Below are 8,617 nucleotides of genomic sequence, written 5' to 3'. Positions count from 1 at the left end.
CTTATTTCTGTTGATTTGATCACTGCAGCTTGTCTGTCAGAAGTAGTAAGAGAACCTGTTCATATCAAGAGGTAAGGAATGCACCTTCTCCTAGCAATGGAGTGGAAACTAACCAATCTCAGTGTACTTTCAGGTGAAGAAAGTGAATCTAGCCTTTGCTGTCAAAGGCTACAAGCAGTTTCATAAGAAGAAAGCAAGATACATAACCAAAGCTTCTGAGAGGTTATAGAAGTATTGACTTGCTCTAGCCAAGAATAAGGAAAGCACTTATACCTACTAGATTAACAGTACAGCTGATTGTATGGAGAGAAAGATAAACCAATCCAGCAATTCACCACACAGAAGGTGTGTATTTATATTCCCTATTACAAAATGAATCCAATGACAATTCATTTACATTTGTTGCCTGACAAAAATATGGTCTGTCAAACATTGATCTTTGCAGGTGGTCATATTTCAAGATGCAAGGATGACACATGGCTGTAGTTTACAGGAAGGAATTAGCTGATCCATCCTTTTAAGGAGGTAAGAAATATGGGAATGATGTATTGTAATAGTCAATGGTTCTGGTCATCCATTCAGGTGGAAGGAAGGTAACTGAGGAAATCTTCATCTCTCTAAAGAGCACAAGAAATTGCTGTACTGAATAAAGCACTAAAAATGGGAGCTACCTGTTCAGATGAAAGGAAAGTAGTTGGTAATTCTAACCAATGATGATGATCTTTGTTCCTTTTTCCTTCCCAGAGAAGGCCATTGCTTGTTCCTACAAGGATGTAACAGGGAAGTTATTTCAAAGAACAAGTGCAACTAACCAGAGTGTGAAGATGAGCATTGAGCCTGTTCTTGCATTTGCAGAGAGGAGTTGTCCAGCTGATTCTAGTTGTGCCTAATTGATCATTGTTGCTTATTTTTCAGATGTCAAGAAATAAGCGGAACTGATCATTTCTATCAAGAGGTAAGGAACGCACCTCCTCACAGCATGGAGGCAGGAATGAAAGGCTCTGTTTCTATTTTCAGATGAAAGGAAGGTCTTACCATTCAAGGGAGGATGAGAGGCTGCTGAATTTAAGAAAAAAAAGTCAGACAGGTAACAATACTTGGCCAGAGGGAAGAGCATTTTACTTCTAGTTCAGAAAAAGGCAAGCAGCCATTTATAAGCTTCAGGTTTTTAACCAGTGTAGCTGACTGTACCTCTAAGAATCAAAGCCTTGCAGTGGAACATGACTGGCAAGGAGGTGAGCACTGAAAGGTCTCTAGAAGCTGTGGCAAAGTCCCGTCTCAGTCTCCTCAGCCTCTGCTGTTTTTAGCTCTGGTGAGACCGGCTTGGGTAATGCAGTCCCCCTTAGAACTCAGGGAAAGTCTGTCCCCTGTCTTCCCATCAGTCTTAGTTCAAGTATTTTTTACCCTGCCTTGTAGGAGAGCGTCCTGCTGCTCCTCCTGGGGAGGCTTGCTGCTTCAACACTCCGGGCAGCCGGGTTCCTTCTCTCTCTGCTCCCCCCACCCCCCTTCCTCCCAGGAAGGGGTTTAAAAAGGTCTCAGGCAGCTCCAAGTTGGAATCAGCTGATCCTAATTACCCTCAGGTAGCTCCCCTCAGCTGATTCTACTTGGCTACCTTGGTAACCCTTTCTCAGCTGAAACTGGTTGACCTGTAGTTGCCTCTCAGTTGATAAGGAGGAGGGCCTTTTAACCCTCTGGGACTGACTCCTCCCCCCCTCTTGCAACTGTCTGTCCTGAGTTTATCACAAAGCCTAATGATCTGGATGCTAAGGAACCTTCTCCACTGATGACTCTTCATAGCTGGTAATAAGTAGTAATAAATAATTCTATCAAACATTGATTGCAGGTTTTGCTCTTCTGAGATATGAAGAGACCAGGTGGTCATTCCTACCAGGGAGAAGTGAGGCTTAGTGGCGTGGCTGTCCTGGGCAAGAAGGTAAGAAATACCAGTCTCCAAACATCCATGTGTACATTAAGTGGTGTGGATTTTGCTTTCAGGGAGAAAAACTGTGGATGACCTTACTTGTCATGGGGAGAGTGTCAAAAGCAGACACAAGATAAAGCAACATGGACTTGCCAACTGCTCAATCCATTGAGGACTCCAGTGACAAAATGCTTTTTTTTTAATTCCCTTGAAATAATACACAGACAAAAAAAAGCCACTTCAAGTAGTTCAGCTAGTCGCAAATCTGAATCAAGTCAGAACATAAGACATGGAGGTAAGCATTTAAGTTTCCCTGGTTCTAAATGAATCTGGTGGTAAAGCAACACTTGCAGACCAAATAAATAGGCCAAATTGCATCTCCAGATGGAAGGAGACCAGAGGGCTGTTGTGTTCTAGAAGGGATTAATGCAAATCTGACTAGCTGAACCAGGCATGTCAGTTGGTAAGAAAAAAAAAGCACCTTTCTTTAACATTCAAGTGGAAATGAATAGATCCTCATACTTTCAGATGAGAGAAATGCAGATGATTTGAACGTTGAGAGTGTGAAATCTTCAGGAAGTTGCTAGAAGATCTGGGATATCTACAGAAAAGAAACAAGCAAAACTCGTCCCTGCTACCAAGAGGTAAGGAACTCACTTCATAATGGAGAAATTGATGGATCTGGTTTCCCTTCAGGTGAAAGAAATGGAGCTGATCTGATCTCCTGGGAGGATTATAAGCAGTCATATTACTGCAGAACAAACAAATGCATGTTGCCAGACCTGCAAAAAGTTGCCTTCCTTGACTAGAATGGGAAGACAATCACTTATCACCTTCAAGTTTCCAACCCACAAGGCAGCAGACCATCACTGACAAGGAGGTGAGCATTTAGGATTCTCTTATTGCCAAATGGATTTGTCTTTTCAGGAGGAGAGTTACAGATGCTCAGGATTTGAGTACAAAGGAATAGGAATGGAGCTGAACAGATTCAACACCTGAAAGGACGATTGGATCTCAAAATATGAAAGTCCCTTCATTCAATAAAGCAACAGGATTGGCTCTGAGGAGAGGTAAGCAGCATTTGGTAAGTCTAAGAAATGAGCATAGCAATTTTGTAGCGCTGATTGTAACTTATGTTGTGCCAAAGGGTTTGTTACAGCTGATCACACATCTCAGGAGCTAAGAGGATGTGAGGGGGATGGCAGATGTCAGGGGATTCATCTTTATTAGGAGGTGGTGAACCTGCTTGTCACTTCTGAGTGACATCAGTGGCTTTGGTTTTGCTTGATGAAGGAAAGAGCCAGCGTGGACAGTATTCAAGACACAATGTTCAAAGTTGCTGCTGGGATGGAAGCAAAGAAGAAATCTCTGGAGACAGGTTAGTGCTGGGACACAGGCACTATCCTGGAGGGGCCTGGGACAGGGTGTGTAACCATAGCGACCAGTGGGTCCTTTCCCCACTGTGGTCCTGGCTCGCATGCACAGGGTGTAACCGATCGCCATGTTTGGGGTCAGGAAGGAATTTTCCTCCAGGGCAGATTGGCCAGAGACCCTGGAGGTTTTTCGCCTTCCTCTGGGGCATCGAGCAGGGACCAGCCCTTAGGGCCATTTAGGAACAGACACAATAAAATCCATCAGAGAGAACTTGTCTCCCTTTGTTTTTTGAATTTTCTATAAACCTGTCCTGTGCCCCTCGGCCATGCCCGTGCTCCCAGCCCCGCAGCAGGGCAGAGTCCCTCCCAGGTGCACTGCTCCCCCATCCGTGCCAGCATGGCCCCCATGTCACTCTCCCACTCCAGCAGGGACCCAGCACAGGAGAGACCAGCCCACCGTCCCAGAGAGGGAAAAGCCGCGTGCACGGCCCCCAGGGATGGGGAGGGGACATGTCCAGGTGCACCGGTCGAGGGGAAAGCAGGAAGCCCAGCGGCACTGTCACCATGTTCCTCTCCCAGGATGCCCTGAGGGGCCAGGCCAAGGCCTTTGGTCGGCCACATCCAAGCGCTCTGCCCCGCTGCTCCGGACCTAAGATCCCCTCAAAGACGGCTCTGAAAGGGGCAGGCAGTGACCCCAGAGCAACTGTTCCACTGGCAAGGTGGGGCCACCGCTCCCTGGGCACCTGAACTGGGCTCATAGGCTAGCAGGGAATAGTCCCCCAGGGTGGGTTCTGCTCTGGCTGCCCCTCGCTCCAGAGGGGCCATCAGGCATCCAGGAAGCTCTTGCCTTCAGCTGTCCTCTGCAGTCTGCTCCAGCTGTGCCCTCCTCTCTTCTAACCCCCGCTCCAAGTCTGGCACCTCTCAGGGCGGTGCCGGGTTGGCCTGTAAGAGCTCATTCCCCCTGTATTGCCCAGCATGGGGTCCATAGATCTCATTGCAGACATTCTGGGAAATCAGGTCTCCATGATCTGCCTCAGGGGACTGGGAGCACGACCAGGGGACACAGGACAGGGTCAGTATTAGCAGCACGTGTTTGGAGGGGATGAGAAGAGGGAGAGGGGCCAGCAACATGTTACTTCTGCATCCACTTCCTGCCCCTCCCCAATCAGCTTCCCAGCCGCACGCTGAACCTAAACCACAGGGCAATGCCCAAAACGTTGTGGTGGGGTCTCAAACCTCTATAAACCCAGCCGCCTGAAAGCCCCCGGGGCCCGATTCTCCCTGCAGGGAGACAGCATCTCCAAGGTGAAGACAATACAAGTGACTCGTACCTTGGGAAGGCAGTTGGGGGAAAATGCGATATCCTGTGCAAAGATACCACGTGAACTGGTGTCACTCACAAACAGTGGTGCAGGAGGGGACCTAACACTAGAGAAGAGCAAAATGGGGAAGGCCGTGGTCCTGGTTTTGCAACAATCTCCTCATTTCAGCTTCTATTTGGCAAAATGAACCCAAACCAAGGGTAGTGGGGCGGAAGGTCAGATCAGGGGTTTATTTTCTTGTAACCCTTCCCCACCCCACCCCTGCCACGAGATCATAGAGAGGTGGAGGGATGGTTCCGGCCCATCTCAGCCTGGCCTGAACACTGCACCACGGGCTGTACACACCCTGCCTAGGAGGAGCTGGCTGCAGGAGTATAAAACCACCAGTTAAAACCCCACATCCTAACATGTGACTGGTGATCACAGCCCCACCTACATGGAGAGGGGCAGAGCTTAACTGTGCATCCAGCTTCCACACACACACTGCATCCCCAAGCGTTAGCCAGGGTCAAACACCAGACACCAGAGAGTGGGGCTGATGGCACAAAGACACAGGACAGACAGAGGCTGGGCACCTGCAGCTCCCACTGGTTCCATGTGGCCAGTGACAGAGGGAAAGTGACACGAGTCGGGAGAGTGATGGAGACCCCAGCAGGGGAGGGGAGATCGGATTGAAGGCAGCATCTCTCACAGCCTAGGGCTACATGAGACTCCTTGGAAAGAAGGAAGCAGGAACCGTTGCATGGCCAGGCTCCTCCCCGGCTTGCCAAGGGCTCACTGCCACACCCAGGCTCTGACACAGGTTAGTCCCAAACTAGAACTAATCAAGATTGAGCTGAGAAACTCTTTCTGCATCTCAGGGGACTCTGGCAGATGCTTCCTGCCATTTCCTACCCCATCCTCCTCATAGCCCCTCCCTCTCAGGAATTGCCCTCTGGCTCTGAGAGCCCCAGGTGCTGCCTGGCCCCCTTCATTTGTCCAACAGGGGTGTGGGACCTACTTCAATTCCTGGTGCCAGCCACTGAGTGACATACACCCCCCTTCAGAAAAACCTGCCTTTCCATTACGTGTGAGGCCCCCCTCTGGACTGCTCTCACCACCAATCCAGAACAGACTCCATATATCATAGTCCTATAGCCATGTTCCCCAAGTGCCCCACACTCCTGAATGCCAGTCAGTGGTCAGTCTATAGAATTTCATCTTCTCCAGGGTTTCCAGGTCTCCGCACAGTGTCTCTAGCTCTCCCTAAAGCTCCTGACCATCAGGATCTGACCACCCCTCTCCTCCCCCGTGGCCTGATGTTCTGCCGACAGCTGCTCCTTCTGTCATTGAACCATCAGTAACTCTATCCTGCAGACTCCAGTCACTCAGGGGCATCTCCAGTCCTCAGGACGGGAACCATAAAACAGGTGTCCCATTTCCTGTTCTGCAGAGGATCACGGCTTTCATCTTGGCCCTGGAGGTTCCACCTGGGTCCCCATACACCCTCCTCCCTACAGAGCCCTGAGCTCCGCCTGGGTCAGGGAGCCCCTTTTCATGAGCCCTGAATAAACTTCACAAGTATTAAGCAGGGTCCTCTGGAGACAGGACAGAACTGGTTTTTCAGAGACATTTTGGAAATTCAACTAATAGCCCTTTTTATTGGCCAGTCACTGCTCCTTCCTGAATTCAGCACAGGGAAAGCCCATCACTTCTGCCTCTCCCCCCACAAGAGGTACCACCAGCAGCAGCCACAAATGTCATTTGTGCTGCAAAGTCCTCCAGGGTCTCTGCTCCACAGCCTGCTTGTTGCTAAAACTCCCCTCCTACTTGGGCTGTGTCAGCCTCCCTTCAATAGCTTCTGGGGGGGGGGTCACATCACTCTGACTGGCCAACCTTAGAGCCCAAGTCAGTTAACCCCTGGCCTGTGATTGCTGCTGGGATGTAACAACCACAGGGGAGGGGAGCAGTTTCCAGGTTCAAAGTGGTGACACTTCAGCCCATAACATCACTGGGCATTTAATAGCTGTCGCCTTTGACCACAGGCAGAATTGTTGCTGGCAGATCACTGCCTCCCATGACGGACACTGGAACCAGGCTCCTGCATTTTAAGATACTGATAAGTTACTGGAGATACAATGTCCTTTTCTCCCATCAGCCTTAACACTGTCCATTTCCCAGCCTGTTACCTAGGATTAACTGCACTGTCCTACATCGCTGGGGCATTGTGAGCTCACTTGAACAGAGAAAGAATAGGGTTTGTGTCCTGGGACAAGGTTTTTCTTGCTTGTATTTCACTCTTGAAATAGCAGATTTTTTTTACCCTGGTTTTGGCAGAGCACTTTGGAGGTCTGAAGAATCAGAGTGGGACAGTCTGTATCCTCAAGAGGTATTTAGGCCCCAAACTCCTGTGGAAATCCCTAGGAATTGAGACTAAATATCTTGGTGGATCTGGTCCAGTGACCTCACAATAGACCAAGCACCAAGCTGCAAGTGGTCCAGTGCTCAAATGAGGCAGGAGAGAACCCTGATCTCCAGTGGAGCTGGTCAAACTTTGTTCAAAAATTTTCCAATGAAAGTTATTTTGTAAACAATGTTAGTGAGGTGTTGCATTTAAAATGATTTGCAGGAGAGCCAAAAAATTCAGTTTTTGAAAACTGAAAAGTTTAGGGACTTTAAATAAAAACCCAAAGAATTCACAGAAAAGGTCATTTATTCCTTTAAAAGTTTGTGGAAAATATTTAATATTTTCTGACCAGGTCTAGCCCCAAAGTCCCTGTACAATTTTCTTTCAGCCTCTATGCACCAATCCAGCCACTGTAACAGAATCTAACTTGCCCAGTTCAGGAGAGTTGTAGCTGTGTTGGTCCCAGGAGGAGGCACAGAAGATGTGTGAGGTAATCTCTTTTACTGAACCAAGTTCTGATGGTGGAAGAGACAAGCTTTTGAGCTTCTTGTGACCTGAGGAGCTCTGTGGCGCCTGAAAGCAGGAAACCTGGTTCAGTAAGAGATTACCTGCCTCACCCACCTTGTCTGTGTTTTACGAGTGTCAGTCACCATGGTACTGGAACTCTGGAGCTGGTAGCAGAGCTCACAGCCCAGGCAATGTGTGAGCCTGGCAGCCTGAACCACAGATGTTACATGGCTCATTGCCACCATCCATTGGTGAACAGGGGAAAGAGCAGCGGACAGGGCAAGTACAGCTGGAGAACTCACTGCCCAAGCTTTCTACCTGAAACCCTCCATGACCTTTTGGGTCCTCAGCAGGACTGTACACGAGCCCCAAGTTGGTCAGATAATGTCACTGAACGGAGAGAGCAAGACTGAGGGGAACAAGGCTCCTACCTGGAGGCAAGAACTCCGCTCAGGGGTCCTGTCACCCTCTCCACAGAGGGCTTTGCAAAGAGGGGGCACGGAGGAGACTTCCCAGCAAGAGGCAGCATTGAGGGGGATCTTGGCTGAAGCTGCAGTGGAGGGAAGTGAACTCTGGTGAGGGGCCAGCACCCGTACAGCTGAGATCACTATAGTGGGGATAGGTGGGGGAAGGGCTCACAAGAATTGACAAGGCCCTTCCCTGAGGGAAGCCTGGAAGCTGGAAGTTTCTGCTTTGGTTCTCCCCAAACTGAACTTCCTTGAAATCGCTCACCAGTCTCCAAGGTGCCACAAGTGCTTCTGTTCTCTCCAGGGAAGTTCTCACGTGCAAGGGCCGGGCAGCTGAGATCACAGCTTGACCAGCCACTGAAGACTCCTTAAGGCAGCTCAGTGGGTCACTTCTCTTCCCAGCAGGGTCTCCAGCTATTGTAAAGAAGCCCTTCCTACTGCAGAGCTGTCATCCTGAGCCTGCAGACAGGCAGAAACAGCTCAGAGATGTGAACTGCTCAGTGCATCTTAACAGAAGTGTTATTTCTGTACCAAATTGAGAATGTCTACATTAAAATGCTCAGCAATGAAATAGTTAACAGCAAACCAGTGTTTTTATCTCACAAGTGAGAACATTCCCCAATTTTAGTTTGCATTTTTAG

At 49.1% G+C, this 8,617-nt stretch overlaps 1 long non-coding RNA gene across 1 annotated transcript; it reads left to right on the top strand.

Moving 5' to 3' along the window:
* LOC123349348 lies at positions 1–3,246 on the top strand. Its single transcript, XR_006573491.1, has 5 exons — positions 1–345; positions 446–1,087; positions 1,844–2,216; positions 2,450–2,565; positions 2,849–3,246. It is a non-coding gene; the product is annotated as an uncharacterized LOC123349348 (long non-coding RNA).
* Positions 3,247–8,617: the final 5,371 nt, after the last annotated feature.

The sequence above is a fragment of the Mauremys mutica genome, chromosome 14 (genome assembly GCF_020497125.1).
Source record: "Mauremys mutica isolate MM-2020 ecotype Southern chromosome 14, ASM2049712v1, whole genome shotgun sequence".
Classification (NCBI taxonomy): Eukaryota; Metazoa; Chordata; order Testudines; family Geoemydidae; genus Mauremys; species Mauremys mutica.
The sequence above is the reverse complement of the archived record's forward strand: the minus strand, read 5'-3'. Positions and strand labels throughout refer to the sequence as shown.